Here is a 19588-nt window from a genome sequence, read left to right on the forward strand (position 1 = left end):
ATTCCTACAAGATTGATCTCCCTCTGGACATTGGTCTCTCTAACACTTTCAATGTTTTAGATATATATGCATATAAAGATCCTGTTACTGATGTGTGTGATGTAGTTCAAGATGATTCCAGCAGCGAAGAGATGTTATAAGACCTACCTAAGTAGCCTAAGCTTGAAGTTGAACATGTACTTGACAAGAGGGTGAGTAAGAAAACAAGGAGGCATACCTACTATGAGTACCTAGTCCAATGGAAGGACAAGCCTTTAGAAGATACAACCTGGATGAAACAACACACTTTGGAGAAGATTGGATGCAAGGTTCCAAATTTGCCAACTCAAGAGACTTGAGTTTTTTATAGCCCCGGGAGTATGGTTCAGGGTACCCTCTTGGTCTTTGGATTTCATTTGTTGTTTGATGTGTTGGATCAGTTTGGATCCTTTGGATGTAATAAAGAACCCATTTGTAAGGCCAATTGGCTCTAAGGTCATTTGTAAACCTAGAGACCAAATTAGGCCATTGGGTTCATGTAGTGTAGGAGGCATGTTGATAAGTTTTCTTAAGTTGTTTTAGGCCTAGGATAGGTCTAAAAAAAAGTCTATTAGGGACGTTGGCATATCAAAAGTTGCAAAAGTTGCTAAGCAACATTTTCCACCGATTGGGAATAGAGGTTCCAATGGCCATAACAAATTGGAAAATAGTTTCAGCCATTGGGGAAAGGCCTATTTGTGCCTCTGAGATCATCCATGTTGGTGTTGGATGAAGCATGTAAAGATTTGGTGGTTTGAATAACAAGAAAAATTAGATTTCACCCAATTTCCATTATTTTCCATACTGTACAATCTGACAAAGGATTTAATTGCATGGAATTTTGAATTGGTTGGATTGTGGTGTGAGTACAGGTTCTAATGCAAGTGGCCTGACTCCAATTGATAGAGTTTGGAGCGTGTTGTGGGCAGTTTACCAAAAATTGTCATTCCAAGGCCTAGTTCATAGGGTTTCACCAGGGATGTGGCCCTAACTTGCAAATCCTATTGATTTGGAAAATGCAAGTTAGGGGTGTGTACACTGAGCTTTCAAAAGGGTGGAATCTGGGAGTGAGAGTTGGTGTGGTTACCACCAAAACCTATGCTAAACAAGATAATGTGTTTAGTCTAATCTACAAGGAGGGATGAACAAACATTCACCTAGAGAGTGTTTGGTGACTGGTATAATGGTGGATTTGGTCTATTAAAGGCCTAGGGAAAATTTCCAAGTGGTGAGTTTGGTTCTGCAACCCCATCTTCAAGTAGTTGTTTTGGAAAACAAACCTAATTAGGCCTATTAGGTCTACAAACTCAGTAGATGATTAGGGGTGTTGGAGAAGAGTCAAAATTAAAGCTATTGGTATTAGATGTAAAGCCCAAAAGGGTATTCAAATATGTAATTTTTTCCTAGAGTGTATTGGGATAATTTTGAATTATTTAGAAAATACCGGTCTAGTAGGGCTACTAGGATTAGGCCTAAATAGGGGTTTCTTGACTCGGGTGCAAAAAGGAGACTTCCAAACTTGGTTGGAAGGTTAGGATGAGTGATCTTAGTTGTTAAGCAGTCCAAACCCTCCTTAGAAAGTGCAATAGGTGACTAATTGCATCAGTGTGTGTAGAACCCTAGTTGTGGGGTTGTAATAGGCCTTAATCAAGGCATAGAGGGTGATTTTGGGTCTTCTTACCTTCTTGTTTCCCACTCTGCATCATTTTTTTGTGAAATTTGATATATTTTGGAGAATGTGAAAGAATTTTTGATTTTTCTAGAGAATTTGGAGAATTTTGGTTTTCGAAGATGAAATGTTGAACTTGGATTTGGAGAATCTTTCTTGTGCATGCTTGGATGTGGATTGAGGAGTTGTCTGGGATTGCTTCATAGTTGTCTTTTCTTTGAAGGAAGTTTTTTTTTTTTGTGGACTATAAGATCATCTAGGATCACCTTTCTATTCAAATATTTTGTCTTCTTCTTTCTTTTAGATTGGCGATCTTACATATCTCTGTTACTTTTATGTATTTTGTTTTCGAAAGAAAGATTACATGTTAAACATTTGTGTGTTTTTGAAGATTCTAGAATAAACTAAGTCTTGCCATGGTATTTTGTTGATGGGATATGCATGGATATTTTTGTGTCTTTATTTTACTTTTGTTTATTGAATGAAAGATTGTTTGGGGTTTGCTTCCTTTGGAGACTGTGTTCGTTGCATGTTGTTTGGCGTTGAATTTCTTGATTTATGATTGTTGAATTGTGTTTTTGGGTAAGAAATACCCTCATCCTTATTGTGTTTGAGTCACTTTCTAAGTCTAGATTTTTTATTAAGTTCATTGGTGAGTGTTTTAATTTGTGTCCAAGTCATAATTTTGTCTCTGTCACATATGTGCTAAAATAGATAGTATATGTGCTAAAAGAAGTCTTGTATGCGTTGCAGTATGTTGGCATTGAGTTTTGATTGATGTCAACCGATATTGGTATTGTAGGCTATCGATAAGGGCTTGAACTGGTATGAAGTTTTGTCAAATGAATGAGCATGAACCAACTCAATGTTGGTGGATCGATTGCCGATGTGTTTCAGAGGTGGATGCCAGTTGGAAAAAAGACAAAGGTCGGTGTGTGCATTATTAAGGTGTGGTAGGTGTGACAGGTTGACATTTAATGTGATTGGTAAAATCACAGACTGATTGTAGGTATTTGCAGCTCGATGAAGGATGGACGACAAAGGAAGATTAGATGGTTGTTGGCATCATGATCAAAGCATGAAATCAAATTGCAGGATGACCTCAAACAAGAGACAACTGGATCATAAATGTGTCGACTGGTTTCAAGGCCAAAAATCAGGATTAGGTTTGCTATTTTTAGCAAACATGCATTGGACAAATGAAAAACGTGTGATGATTTATCCTTCCAAAGTAGGTGAGCAATCCAAGGCAGATCAGATCAGATTTGATAATGATTTGATCATTGGAGGGAAACCCTAGCCTCCCTCTGTTTGAATTGGTTTTTGGCAGGAAAGCTTTAGTTTAAATATGGCAACCTAAGATAGATAGCTGTTTCTATTGCTAAAGAGTTAAGGATAGAGTGGAATTTCTGAGAGCCAAAAAGATAAACACCTGAAGTGTTTATGAGTGAAGATTGTACTGGTAAGGAGAAGCAGGGTAAACTGGTGTAAGGAATAAACTAGTAGAGTGAGCATATAACACAGAGGTGACAAACTAGAAGAAGCAGTACCTGATAGAGAGTGACCAAGTGTGAGTTGAATTCAATAGAATAGGGGGAGAGAAGATTTAGTAGAGTTAGAACTAGCAGAAAGGATAAGTTGTAGTGTGTGTTGAGTTATTACAAACCGATAAGATAGAAATTGGTAGTGCAAAGCTTTGAAGGGTTGCCAAACTTCATTTGCAGTAGGGATCTTATTTGTGTATCTAATTTTCCATATTGTTTGTATTGAGTAGGTGTTTAGTGCAGGGGGTGTAGCTCCTTTAGGTTGTAGCCTATAAATTATGTAGGGGTTGGTGCTCCTTTGAGTTGGTGCTCATAAATCAGGGGTTGATGCTCCTTAGGTCAGTACCCTAAAATTTGTAATCAAATCTTTTCATTGTGAGGATAGATTTGAGAAGATCTCTAGCAGCTATTCTCATCGAAGTTTTTTTGACATTGGGTTTTCCTCATACATCTAGTGTTATGTGTTGCATCTTCATGTGTGTGTTGTATTATTCTCTTAGATATTTCTCTTACACACCTTGTTTGCATTGCTTTGGTAACCGAACTGCATTTTGTTTATTTCATATTGAACCGGTATAGCTTCGATTAAGTAAAAATTGTTTAAATCATTGATTCACCCCCCTCTCAGTGATCCATTGTCTCCAACACAGTATTTAGTGTATACACCATTTTGTGTATTAAATGTGTCGAAATATTTTGTTTATGTTCTAAAACAAGTAGTAAAAGAACTAAAAGAATCATTAAAACTATAGTAAGTAGAAAATGAGCTAAAAGAACTAGCAAATGCACTATTCTACATTTTTTCCTTTTCTAGCTTAGTTTTTGGAGTCTGTGTCAAACCAGGTCAAACTAGAGGCTTGAATAGGGTCTTTGACATTTTGTTGTGTCTCTTTTCAATGATTAAACTATATGATTGTGATAATTTGGGTAATTTCCTATCTCTTATAAGTGTTTGTTCACTGAGGATTGATAGTTTTACATCTATGAGTATGTTTGAGGAATTAGAATTGAAATGTAATTCTTATGTAATTTTGTGGTTGAAATTTTGATTTGGAACCTATGAGATAAAGTTTAATGTAGGTTTTATGAGATCCTTATATTTTGTTGATCCCTAGTTCTTAGGAGCATGTTAGGGGGAGTGGCTTCCAAGTGGGTGTTGGGGCCCTAAGTGGCTGCCAGGGAATCTGATTGAAAAATTTCTTTAGTTTAGTGAAACCTTAATTAATGAATTTAGGGGTTTGGGTAATTTTCATATTAACAAGATAATTGTGTGCCCCTCGTGGCCTAGAGTGATAGTTTAGGCTCATGATGAGTTAAGGAAGGCTTGAAGGCATGACCTTCTTCCTTGTCATCACAAAAGGATGAGTCGGTTCCGCATGGGTATCACTTGGTTGTTCGGGTCTAGTGAGAGACTACCAAGGAAATCCTTGTTGATGGCATGTGATGACACTTTCCCCTATGTGTTTCCTCAGACCTTAATATTTATATATTGTGGGGCCTCTGGTGAGTTTATGATTGAGATTAAGCCTATGTCTTATGTTTTTAAGTCTTTCAGTTTGTCATTATCTATGTGTATGTTTAAGTTTTCATGGTTGCATAGGCATCAACCTAGGTTTAGAGTGTGTGTGGGGCCTTATGTCATTATGAGTAGCATAGGGGTTGGACCTTTTTGGTTCCACATGGTTAGGTGGTTTGATGCCTTCTTCCATTTGGATTTTCTTTGTGCATTGCTCGTGTACATGATGGATGTTTCTTCTTCTTCTTCTTATTTATTCTTGTTCTATGGATTCATGGAGTAGATGTTATGTATTCTTTATTTTTCAGGAAATATCATTGTAATATGTAATTTGGATTTATTCATGTAATTGGTGAATTGTGATATTCTATTTGTAAAGGATAATGCGACCTTGTATGAGATATATTAAGAAATGTAATGATGACTTATTGAATTTATTTTATATAGAAAAGGTATAGGCTATATTTTACGAATGGGTGGATAATCTTGTATATTAGGATTATTAACTTAGGAACATTTGATGTTTGGGTGTTAAAATGAACTAATTATGTTAGAAGTGTTAAATAGGCTATAATTCATCATTAAGTATTCAATGGGTTAAATGGTTACTTTCCTATGTTTTATGTAATGAAATGAACATTAGTTTAAGGGAAAATCATGTATCAATTCTATTTAATGTTACACATATCTTTACTCCATTATATCTAAGTAATGTCGTTAAGTTGTCCTAGGGAATGTAATTTAAATGTTATAACTTAATTCCGCTTGTGCACTAAAGATTATGTAATCATAATAATTTAATGTGTGTATTTAAATTAAGCTTTGTGTTGTTGTAATTTTTTTTTTAATAAATTTTTTTCTAAGTTTTCTAGTTAGATGGTTAGTTTCTCTAGGGTATTCTTGTCGGGAATTACAAGATGAAATTAAAAACAATAATTAATTATGATATATGATAATATTTTATTAGTAGGGAGAGGTAAATGTAAGAGAATATACATGTATAGAAAATTATAGAAAGTATTAACACTAAAAGATGATAACTCAATACAAAGGAGATTTATTTTAAATAAGAATGATAAATAAATATTGAAAATAAAAAAGAAAAACTAAAGTTAATGATAGATATTTAAAAATAAAATTAGTTTCAATAAGACTGTAACAAGTTAAAAAGAAATCAAGCTTGATGCAAGAGCATCCCTGGTTCTTGGCAATCTTGCATCAACCAAAAACAATTTCTTTTCTATTGGTTTCCTATTTTACAGTTTTAGCATTTCTTTCTACGTTTTACTGCATTTGCTCACCAGACCTTGTGGAGTTGGATTTTGTTTGTGGACATGTTCATCTACCTTATCCTAAGTCCATGGGACATTTGGATCTTTTTTAGGCAAGTTATCACTTTTGAAAAGTGAGATAGTTTTCTAGCTCAGAGCACCAGAACCTCTTGGGCCTATCTGCTAATGGAGAATCTTGTGGATCATGTTCATAGCTTGCAGAGCTTTATTTCATTGATTCCAAACCTCCTTGGCTTGTGGCCAACCTTTCCTTAAGTCCAAACCTCATTCTATGTATTTTCTAGAGGGAATCCTTTGGCAGAGGTTGAGCTTGTTGTCTTACACATTGCATCTTCTTCATCGGCAATTGTTGTCATCTTGGGCCAATGTGGATCATCCTTGAGCTATTATTATCATATAAATCAATGTAATCAAGCATTTAGAAGAAAGTGAGATAGATATAGAAGATTATCTAGAAGGTTAGGAGATCTAGAGTTGGCTCACATCCTTTCTTGAGCTCAAATACTATATTTGATCATGTTTGTAATCAGGCATGTGAGCCGAATCTGTAAGCCCGCAAGTTGTCGGCCAGTTTGTATTTGAAAACATTGATATAATAAAAGGGTATTTTTCTACATTGCCTCCATCACATTGTGTTACTCTTGTTGCACGGTATAGATTGTTATCTTTGAGGACTTTCTCTTGTCATGAATGCACCAATTTCTAATGCAGGAGCATCCCTGGTTCTTGGCAATCTTGCATCAACCAAAGACATTTTCTTTTTTGTTTGTTTCCCATTTTACAGTTTCAACATTTCTTTCTGCATTTTATTACATTTTCTCACTGGACCTTGTGGAGCTGGATTTTTTTTGTGCACATGTTCATCTATCTTATCCTAAGTCTATGGGACATTTGGATCTTTTTCCAACAAGTTATCTCTTCCAAAAAGTGAGATAGTTTTCTAGCTTGAAGCACCAGATCTGCTTGGACTATCTACTAATGCAAAATCTTGTGGATCATTTATGTAGCTTATGGAGCTTCATTTAATTGCTTCCAATGTTCCTTGGCTTGTGGATGACCTTTCCTTGGGTTCGCACCTCATTCTATATATTTTTTGGAGGGATTCCTTTGGCAGAGGCCGACCTTGTTGTTTTACTTATTACATCTTCTTCATTGACAATTGTTGTCATCTTGGGTCAGCGTGGATCATCCTTGAGCTATGAATATCATATAAGTTAATGTAATCAATAATTTAGAAGCAAGTGAGACATATATAGAATATTATCTGGAAGGTTAGGAGATTCAAAGTTGGCTCGCATCCTTGCTTGAGCCCGGATACTATATTTGAGCATGTTTGTAATTAGGCTTGTGTGTTGAATCTGTAAGCTTGCATGTTTCTAACTAGTTTGTATTTGAATTATTTGATATAAAAAAAGGTTTTCACTACATTTCCTCCATCACATTGTGTTAATTTTGTTGTGTGACTCTTGTTGCATGGTCTGGACTATTCTCTTTGAGGACTTGCTCCTACTATGACTGCACCAAGTGATATCAGAGTGAGATTTAATTCTGGAGATTAAGGAGTCCTGTAAGGATTTTATTGTGGGGTGCCAGATTGAGGTCTGACTTGCAGGTGTAGACGAAGTGCGTAAAGATGGCCCAAAGAGGAAATATTAGAGGTGTTGGAGCTTGTGGAAATTTAGACCCTGTTGTGATGGAAATGTTGAGAGGAATTGCGGCCCCATTGGAAGTTGTTGAAATGGACTAGAGAAGAGGTCAACTTGTTGAAGATGTGAGTGATGATGAAGAAGAAGAGGTGGTGGGAGAAGGAGAAAATCCACCCATGAATGATCTAGAAGAAGAAAGGTTCATAAGAGCCTTGACAAGAGTGAATACCAAGCTACATTTTAACCCACTGGATTATGATGACAAGTTAGATTCAGATGAATTGCTTGATTAGATCATAGAGATGGAAAAGTATTTGGATTTTGAGAGAACATCTGAAGATAAGAAAGTGAGATATGCTTGCACTAAGCTGAAAGGACATGCATCACTTTGGTGGGAACATTTATAGGTAGATATAGAGAGAAGAGGTAAAGAAAAGATTAAATCTTGGGAGTGGATGGCTAATGTAAGGAAGTTAAGTAGTGGAACAACTTCCTACACTAAACTTGAGAGGAGGGTAATGCAAAATTTTTTATAGATCATCATAAAAATTACAGAAAACAAAAATAGATATAACAACATTCAAACCATAACACATTGATTTCGTGGGAAAAACCCTTTCGAGAGAAAAACCCCACACTCCAAAAGTCGCCCAATATATTATTCTACAATTAAAACATATTACAATATAATTACAGAGGAATCTCTTCATAGGAGTACCACTAATAAGAGATTCAAAGTAACTCAATAGATATAAGACTCTTATCCACAACCTCTATCTCACGCACCTCATAAATAGGAGATACACTACAAGAAAACGCCAAACGGTATTACAAAACCATGGGCCAAAACCAACCAATAAGGTGTAGCCAACCTTATCTCCCTTCTAGATGCCCTATGATGTGCATCCCTCCCTTTTACAACTCATTTATGTGTCTGATGTATTTTATATTTCCTATTCAAGAGTACAAACTTCCAGAGGCCATAACTTGAGAACCATGTGTCCTATTGACGAACAATTTGAAGTGTCGGAACGCTCGTGAAGTGCTCTATTGTCTCATAAACCACTACACCATTTATGCACACTTTTTCAAGGCATTTCGAGGCCTCTAAATTCCTCAAAATCAATTTAAACCTTGCATTGGACCCCTACAAAATGGAAAATTTAATATCTTCAAAACTAGCTATGATCTTGTGACATAACTTTACCAAAATGCTTATTTAGCCAACCAGAAGCTTCGTGAAGAATTTTGCACCATTTCATGCTTAAATAAAAACTTACTATAAATAGTAACCTTATGTAAATGCAAGGTTGAGACACCATTTTCCCAAAAAATCTCCCACTTGTCAAACACCTTGCAAGAGAAAAGGGAGTATCAACACAATAAATCAATTGCTAGGGGTCTTGAGGCCCATAGACTTCGAGAACCATCTAAAATTCTCTGTATTCATAGTCTTAGTTAAAAAATCTATAACATTCATCAAATTTTCTACCTTATCCATCTTAACCCTGGCATCTTCGACCATATCTCTAACAAAATGATACTAAACATCAATGTGCTTGGTTCGGGCATGAAATGTCAAGTTCTTATCTAGGCAGATCGCACTCTGACTATCACAATAAACTATCACAACTCCTTGTTTTATTCCAATGTTTAAACATAGTCTCTTAAGCCAAATGGCCTCTTTACAAGCATGAGTAGCTACCATATACTCTACTTCAATAGTGGACAAAGCAACCACAACCTGTCGCTTACTCATCTAGCTAATTGCACCACCAAATAAAGTAAACACATAAGCACTGGTGGATCTTCTACTATCAATATCACCTACCCAGTCTAAATCCACATAACCATGAATATCAAGGGAAATCACATCTCCAACTGAATTACCGTGATAACAAAAAGAATACTCTGAGGTACCCTTCAAATCTGAAGACTCTTTTGACTTCATCCCAATGAACTCTACTAGGATTAGACATATACATGGATAGAACTACCACTTCTTGGACAATGTTTGGTCTAGTACAGACCATAACATACATCATACTTTCAACTGCACTTTGGTAAGGCACTCTACTCATGTCTTTTATCTCTGATGGGGATGTAGGACAATCTACAACAAATAATTTTGTTCCAAATGTAAAAGGAACACACAATGGTCTGCAATCTTGCATGTTTAACCTCTGTAACACTGAATTCACATACTTACTCTGGCCTAGCCATAGCTTTCTGTTCATTCTATCTCTTTTAATTTTCATCCCAAGAATGTGTTTTGCTGCACAAAGATCTTTCATTTTAAATTTAGCAATGAGATGAGATTTAAATTCTGAAATCATATCTTTCCCTTTACCAATGAATAACATATCATCAACATACAATGCCATGTACAGGAAATGATCACCATCAGATTTATAACAAACATAGTGATCTGATTTAGAATGATCAAATCCCAAACTCAACACATAGGTATCAAATTTTTGGTACCACATCCTAGGACTCTGTTTGAGGCTATACAGGGATTTCTTTAATTTATAGAATAAGTTACTTTTACCTTTCATCACATAGCGCTCTGGCTGTGTCATATAAATATCCTCCTCCAAATCACCATGAAGGAAAGTAGTTTTCACATCCATTTGCTCAACCTCTAAATCATAAGCAACAACAATAGAAATAAAAAATCTAATAGATGTCATTTTTACAACAGGAGAAAATATCTCACCATAATCAATACCCTCAACTTGAGAGTAGCCTTTTTCAACCAACCTTTCTTTATAATTCTCAATGCTTCCATCTGAACCAATCTTTTTCTTGAACACCCATTTTCAAACAACAGGCTTCCGTCATTCAGGCAATGGTACAAGATCCCATGTGTCAATCTTTTTCAAAACTGTCATTTCTTCTTCCATAGTGATCTTACAGGATTCTACATCAATCATACCTAATGCCTCTTCTATAGATTTCAGTTCATCCACATTTGTATTCAAAGCAAAAATACATCTCCAATCATTAGGTGAATACCTTTCAGGTGGTTTTCTATGTCTTGTAGACCTTTGAACAAGTTTAGTTGGAGTTTCTTCCTCCTCTTCTGAAGATTTAGAGCTAGATGAGCTCTCCTCAACTTCTTGGCTATCTAGGGGTCTTGATTCAACTCTTTCAGGTGTAGAAGGAAATTCAATCACATCTTCCTTTTTAGTTTGTTCTGGCTGCAATGTAATATAAGGAGACTTATTTTCTCTAAAAATAATACTTCTACTGTGAACTACCTTTTGTGCAACAAGGTCCCAAAGCTTGTATCCTTTCACACCATTGTTGGCAATTGACACTCAATTGGATTGGTTTCAATATGTTGTCATTGATGGAAACATGGCAACTTGTTCCGGCTTCATATTTTGGTTCAGTTGTGTATCGACAGGAACTTCATAGACACTTCATTGAGACTAGCAAGTTGGATGGTTTTCTTTGGTTACCAACAATGCAGGCCGACATGGTTTAGAATCAAGTTATCTGTATTGGAGGCCCACATCATTTGTAGATCTGACATCAATAATTGTTTTTTATATTCATGTATTTATGTTATCTAGCTAACATGCATATTCATATTTTAATTATCTTTGTAAGCAGACATAAGGCATGATGATTTGTAAAGGGTATATAGGTTAGTTGGTTAGATCATTTTGTAAAATGGATTGATAGGAGAATAGGATAATTTTATGTAATGAAAAACATATGAGTGAGATCATGTATGTGAGGATATCTATGTAAGGGGTATTTCAGTAAAGGGTTTAGGGTTTTGGACCAAAATAGACAGAAGCTTAACCGAAACTGTATTTAGACATAGAAGATGCTATCATTGCAATTCAATCATTTCTCTGAATTGTCGTCTGAATTTGTATGTAGTCAGTGAGGCTCCTTTTGTGATTGAGCAGTGTGCTCTAGGCTGTAAGAATTCTTACAAGTGCATGCCCCTATATTTTTTAATATCTCTTCATATGGCCAGTGGATTAATAGATTAATATTATGGATCACAAATCCCACCGTGGTTTTTCCTCTTTGAGGTTTTCCACGTATAATTCTATGTGTTATGGTATTCATTTATGTGATTGGCTTATTGGTTTCTTTACTTATTTCAATTCTATATATACCGGTATACTGGTTGGTGTATGCATGTTTTAATAAGGTTAAAATTGATCATTCTAGTAGAACACTAATTCACCCCCCCCCTCTCTCAGTGTTCTTGGATTCCAATAGCCATAACTATACTCGATGAAGATACATTTCACAGCCTTGTTCTCCAACTTTGTCTACTTCTCCTTTGGCACATGTCAATATGCCTCACAACCAAAAACTCTAAGATGTCTCAATGAAGGCTTGTGACCTGACCATGCTTCCATAATCATTTTATCAACAAGGGTTGATGTAGGAGACTTGTTAATCAGGTAGAAAGCAGTGGCAACAACTTCAAGCCAAAACTTTTATTCTAGACTAGCAACATTCAACATACTCCTAGCCTTCTCTATCAATGTCCTGTTCATTCTTTCTTCAACTTCATTTTGTTGTGGAGAATACGGAGTTGTCTTTTGTCTATTAATGCCACAATCATTAAAAAATCAATCAAAATCATTAAAACAAAATTCACCACCATTATCAGTACTCAAAATTTAAATTTTCTTTCCAGTCTGCAACTCAACCATTGCTTTAAATTCTTTAAATCGACTAAAAACTTCAAATTTACTCTTTATAAAATATACCCATGTCCTACTAAAATCATCAATAAATGAAACATAATATGTGGATTTTCCAATCAAATGAACATCTACAAGACCAAACACATTAGAATAAATAAGATCCAAAACACCACAAGTTTTATGAGAACTCGAGTAAAACTGAACGTGGTTTATTTTCCATAAATGCAATGCTCACATAAATCAAAGTCAATATTACAATCATTCAAACCTTCAACAAGGTTTTTATTTTTGAAGGTCCTTAGACCCTTTTCTCCAATGTGGCCAAGCCTCTTGTGCCATAGCATAGTCTTCTTTGCAGGTAACTTTGCTTCAGAAGAAAGAGTACCCTTAGGTACCTAAAAGCCATTTCCATCTGCTGAAGGTGAAACCCTCAAATCTTCCATAGATTTACTTTTTATAGAAGTGATATTACACTCAATAGTGTATGGGTCTATCTTATACAAAGTGTCACACCTAACACCTCTAGCAATTACCATAGCACCCTTAATCATCTTACATCCTGCTTCAAAAAAGAATACCTGCACACCCACATCTATCAGTTTGCTCATACATAATGGATTTCATTTTAAACTAGGGATATGAAGGACACAATTAATCCATTTTATTCTACCATCAGAGAACCTGATTCTAACTTTACCTTGACCAGCTATGTCTAAATGTGAATCATCACGCAAGTACACCTTACCTCCATTAAATTCTTCATATTTAGAAAACCAAACTCTATTGGCAGTCATATGAAAAGATGGACTTGAGTCAATTAACTAAGCATCATTACCTACATGAGTCATCAAAGCCGCAATGAATGCATCAAAATCTTGCTTCTCAAACTCAGAATCATAATCAATCTTCTTCTTTTTCTTCTTCTTTTCTTATTTGCAGTCCTTTTGGATGTGGCCTAGTTTACTACAATTATAGCAAATGACTTTGGATGTTCCAGGAGATTTTGATCTCCCTTTCAATTTGGACTTATCGTGCTTCTCATTCTTCTTGCCTTTCTCCTTACGTCTTCCATGAATAGTTAGGGCTTCCTTCGAACTATGGGATACCTTCCTTCGCATCTCCTAACCAAGTAAGGTACCCACCACATCTTCAGACATCAAAACAATAAAAGTACTACCGATAGCCATAACAAGAGAATCCCATGAATTAGGCAAAGAACAAAGAAAGATCTGGCATTTCTCCTCTTCGTTCATTTTAACACCAACATATACTAATTGAGCCACCAACATATTGAATGCTTCCAGGTGGTTTGTAACTTGTCCACCCTCTTCCATCTTCAAGGAATACAATTTCTTCCTCAAGAAAATGTTCTTTAATAAAGATTTCGCTTGATACATTTCACCAAGTTTATCCCATAGTTTATTTATAGTGTTTTCTTCGTGGACATTGATCAGAATAGTGTCTAACAGGTACAACCTAATTAGACCCTTGGATTTTCTTTCATAACATCATACTAAGTTTCCATAGTAGTTTCTGAGGCCCTTTGGACATTCACATCAACAACATCCCATAGATCTCGATCTATTAGCAGATCTTCCATCTTTAGTTTCCACATCTCAAAATTTGTTCCATAAAAAATTCTCCACATCTATTTTCCCTGATGAACTTGCCATCTAAAAATTCCTACAACAAGATCAAAAAGTGTCTTTTGCAAAATCTCCCACTCAAATATGGATTAGTTCAAAAAACCCAACAACCCACAATTGAAACCAAAGGTGACAAGGCTATGATACCACTTGTAAGGAAGTTAAGTAGTGGAAAAACTTCCTATACTAACCTTGAGAGGAGGATAATGAAAAAAATTTTACAGGTCCTCACAATAGTTACATAAAATAGAAATAGATATAAGAACATTCAAACCATAACATAGTGATTTACGTGGGGAAAACCCTTTTGGGAGAAAAACCCACAATCAAAAAGCCACCCAATATATTATTCCATAATCAAAACAGATTACAATATACTTGCAGAGAAAGCTCTTCACAAGAGTACCACTAATAAAATATTCAGAGGTAACTCAATAGCCATAAGACTCTTACACATAACCTCTATCTCACACACCTCATATATAGGAGATACAATAGAAGAAACCGTCAAACGGTATTACAAAACCTTGGGCTAAAACCACCCAATAAGGTGTAGCTGACCTTACCTCCCTTCTAGATGCCCTATGATATGTGTCCCTCCCTTTATAGCTCATTTATGTGTTTAATGTATTTAATATTTCCTATTCAGGAGTACAAAATTACGGAGGCCATAACTTGAGAACCGTGTGTCCTATTGACGAACCGTTTGAAGCACCAGAAATCACGTGAAGTGCTCTATTACCTCATAAGTGATACACCATTTATGACCACTTTTCAGGGTATTTAAGGGCCTCTGAAGTCCTCAAAATCAAATTTAAACCTTTCATTGGACCCATCCCAAACAAAAAATTTAATATCTTCAAAACTAGCTATGATCTTGATACGTAACGTTATCGGAATGCTTATCTAGCCAACTAGAAGCTTCGGGGAGAATTTCACACCATTTCGTGCTTAAATGAAAACCTACTATAAATTGTAACCTTATGTAAATGCAAGGTTGAGATACCATTTTTTGAACAGTTGACAAGATGAAATAATAGTTCATGCTTGTTGATTACCAAGTGAATCTATTCTGGAAGTTGCAAAACCTGAAGTAGAAGGAATCTAGTGTGAAGGAGTATACAAAATCATTCTACAAGTTGAATATCAAATATGAACATATTGATGATGAAATTGAACAAGTTTCTAGGTACTTGAATGGGTTGTGGATGTCTATACAGGATGAAATCAGTCTAATCAAGTTATAAAGTGTTGAGGAAGCTTATTAATATGCCCTGAAGGCATAGAAGTTGAACAAAAGAAATGAGTAGAAGCAAAGAGGTAGAGGAGGAAGATTTCAAGGAGGAATATTTCAAGGAGGAAGGAACTATACCGGAGGAAGAGGACCCTATGTTGATCATAACAAAGACAAGGAAGATAACAGAGATAGTAGTTCATACAAGAGGGATGACATAATTTTTTATCGGAGAAGAGAACCTGATAGTTAGCAGAATGAGGGATATGGAAAGGAAGACACAAGACACGATAAAAGAGTGTTTAGAGGAACCTACTTTAAGTGCAAAGGGGAAGGACATCATGCTTTTGAATGTAAGAAGATAGAGAAGAGTGGAGAGAAGAATTGGTAGAAGAAGAACCTACCAGATCAACTAATTGACCAAAAGATGGAGAATTATTTGTGATGAGGAGAGATTTATTCCACATTGGAGATGAGAAGGAGCCCTTGTAGAGAAGGAATTTGTTCAAGACAAGATGTAAAGTAGTTGGTAAGTGTTGTAAAGTTATAATTGATAACGGTAGTTCAGATAACTTTGCTTTAGAGGAGATGGTGAATAAGATGAAATTGGAGAGATTGAAACACCCTAAGCCTTATCAGATAGCTTGGATTTGGGATGATCATAAGGTACTAGTAAAATTCAGAATTGGATCTTATCATGATGAAGTTTTGTGTGATATTATGCTTATGGATATATCTCATATCTTGTTGCGTAGACCTTGGAAGTATGATAGACAAGAAATACATGATGGAAGGAAGAACATATACACTATTATTGCAAATGGGATGAAAGAGCCTATTACCTTTGGGGGATCATCTTAAGAGTGAAGTTTGTACAAGTGCTAGGATTTGTTTGGTAGATGGAAGAAGATTCCTGGATGGGATGAAATATGAGAATATGTGTTTTGCTTTAGTTCCTAAGAAGGCTGAAAATTTGGAGCATGAAGGAGAACAACCAGAAGAAATAAAAGATTTTTTGACAGAATATGGAGACATCATCTTAGACAATATACCTGATGGATTACCACCTATGAGAAGTATCAGTCATTGCATGGACCTAATTCTTGGAGCTATTTTGCCTAATAAAGAATCACACTGGATGGCACCAATAGAAAATGAGGAGTTGAATAGATAAGTGCAGGAGTTGTTGAGGAAAGGTTTGATCATAGAAAGTTTTATCCCTCATGCAGTTCCAACAGTATTAGCACCTAAGAAGGATGGAGAATGGAGGATGTGTACCAACTCTAGAGAAATAAAGAAGATCACAATGAAGTACAAATTTCCCTTGCCTAGTATGGATGACATAATGGATTGTTTAAGTGGATCCAAATACTACACAAAGATAGATTTGAAAAGTAGATACCATCAGATTAGAATCAGAGAAGGGGATGAGAGGAAGACAATATTCAAGACAAATGAAGGATTGTATGAGTGGTTGGTGATGCCTTTTGGACTAACTAATGCACCAAGTACTTTCATGAGGGTAATGAAAGAGGTTTTGAGGAAATTCTTGGGAAAATTGGTTATTATGTACTTGGATGACATCTAGATATTTAGTAGGATTGAGGAAGAACATATGTTGCATTTGAGACAAGTTTTGCAGAGGTTGAGAGAAGAAAAGTTTTTGATAAACATTAAGAAGTGCAGTTTCATGAAGGAATAGTTGATCTATTTGGGATTTGTAATATTTGTGGATGGATTGAAGATGGATCCTGAAAAGGTAAGAGAAATTCTTGAATCACCTACACCAGAAATCATTGGGGAGGTAAGATCATTTCATGGGTTGTCTAGTTTCTATTAGAAGTTTATTTAAAATTTTAGTTCAATTTGTAGTCATATGATAGAAGCGATGAGAGGAGATAGGAATAATTTCAAGTTGACATCTAGAGCAAATAAGAGTTTGAGTTTTTGAAGTATAAGGTGACAAAGAAGCCTATGTTGGCTTTAACAAATTTTAGCAAAGTATTTCAAGTAGACTGTGATGAAAGTGGGAATGCAATTGGAGCAGTGGTAAGTCAGGATGGAAGACCAATAGCTTATTTTAGTGAAAAATTGAATGATGCAAGAAGGAGATATATTATGTATGATCAAGAGTTTTAGGCCATAGTTCAAGCATTGAAGAAGTGGAGACATTACTTATTACCTAAGGAGTTTGTCTTGTATACTGATCATCAAGATTTGTAATATTTGAGCAGCCCAGACAAGTTGAATCAAAGACACATGAGATGGGTGGAGTTCTTGCAGAGTTATACCTTTGTTTTGAAGCATAGAAGTAGGAAGTCAAAGAAATTTATTGATTCCTTGAGTAGAAGGAGGAACTTGTTGACAGAGATGAGAGTGGAGGTGTTAGGTTTTGAGGAATTAAAGAACTTGTATGAGGATGACCCAGATTTTGCAGAACCTTGGAAAGCTTGTAAAGAACCTATTGTGATGGATATGAGTAAGTGGCTAGATTATTTCATTCAAGGTGAGATGTTGTTAAGAGGAATCTAGTTATGTATACCTAGGAGCTCTATGAGGGAGAATCTGATAAAAGAGAAGCATAGTGGAGGATTAGCAGGACACTTTGGTGTTAATAAGACAATAGCCTTGATTAGTGAGAATTAATTTTGGCCTCAGATTCATAAGGATGTCAAGAAATTTGTTTAGAGCTGTAGAATTTGTCAACTTGCAAAAGGTAGTAGTCAAAATATTGGATTGTAGAAGCCTTTGATAGTTTCAGAGAGACCTTGGGAGCACACAAGCACACACTTTATAATTGGATTTCCAAGAACATGGAGAGGAAATAATTTTATTTTTGTGGTGGTGGATAGATTCTTAAAGATGTAACATTTCATACCTTGTAAGAAGAAAATAGGTGTCGTGTATATAGTTGACCTATTTTTCAGGGAGGTGGTGAGACTACATGGATTACCTAAGAGCATAGTTTCTAACAAAGATGCTAAATTTGTTGGATATTTTTGGAGGACACTTTGGAAGAAGATGAAGACAAATTTGAACTTCAGTTCTACTTTTCACCCACAGACTGATGAACAAACAAAAGTAGTAAATAGGAGTTTGAGAAATTTATTGAGATGTTTAGTTGGAGACAAAACCAGAAGTTGGGACTTGATCCTTGCACAAGCTGTTAGGTCCCAGAGACAATTGAGAGGGGGGGTGAATTAGTTGTCAAATAAATTCAAAACAAAACAACTTAACTAGCTTAATGCTTAATACCAGTAAACTAGTTTAATATGTTGGTAGATAGTTTTAACAGTTAATTGCTATACCGGTAAGGATTAGTGCATGAAACATAAAGATAAAGTCATCCACAACACATAACATCAATATTTGTACATGGAAACCTTGTAAGGGAAAAAAACATGGTGGGAAACCTTACCCACAATCAGATGATACTACTGCAGATAGTAAGTGTACATAAATGGGGTTTGCACATGTAGAAAGGCCAAGCACCTAGAGCTCACTGCTCAATCACAAATGGGAGTCACAGTGACTATAGTTGGATGGTTAAATCCAATAAGAATGTACTGCACAAAATAACATCTTCATATGCTGGATTCAGTATCGGTGTAGTTCTGATTGTCTTCACAAAAACCCTTCTTCAATCTTCAAATGATGTCTGCGTGTATAGCTCTACTTATTCTCACATATACCTTCACACAACCCTTTTTCGCATTCCACACTTGATCTTACAAATAAGATCTTGCATATATACCATAGCCTAAGACCAATTTTAGTAGGTCGGCTCTACAAGATATTACAATAAAAACATTCTACAAACAATACAATATCTGATGCAATAACTGATTCAAGATGTCGGCTTGATGCATTTACAACAATAATTAATCATCTCCATAGTGTACCATGCTGATCTGGAAAAGATAAACCTATCGGTGTAACCCTGGACCTATTTGTCGGTAACAACAAATATGCAAATATGAAGATACCAATAAACAAAACTCCAGGACAAGATGTCCAAATGATGTCTTCGACATTACCAAGTGTTTTCCATATCATTCAAGTGTCGGTGATCATTATATCTCGCTGGTGTACCAGATATCGGTGATTGTGCATGAGTCACTTGCTTGCCGGTGAATATTGCCGATTCTCCAAAGTGCTAGAGTTTTAGTAGGTGTTGACATCAATGACAAAACCATACCAAAATACCAACAATCTCCCCCTTTGGCATTGATGGCAACACAAGATGGAAAAACCATCAAAGTGCCAAAACAGAAATGCCAAATACCAAAAACAACAATCTCCAAAAAGGTCATAACTAGAAATCAAAATACAGATACA

General features: G+C 35.7%; 1 protein-coding gene across 3 annotated transcripts in view; it reads right to left on the minus strand.

The window, feature by feature from the left end:
• The window catches only part of LOC131065957 (probable leucine-rich repeat receptor-like serine/threonine-protein kinase At3g14840), a 264349-nt gene that overhangs the window by 97623 nt on the left and 147138 nt on the right, over positions 1-19588 (minus strand). The gene's annotated exons all lie outside the window — the stretch shown is intronic.

This window comes from Cryptomeria japonica, chromosome 2 (assembly GCF_030272615.1).
Source record: "Cryptomeria japonica chromosome 2, Sugi_1.0, whole genome shotgun sequence".
Lineage (NCBI taxonomy): Eukaryota > Viridiplantae > Streptophyta > Pinopsida > Cupressales > Cupressaceae > Cryptomeria > Cryptomeria japonica.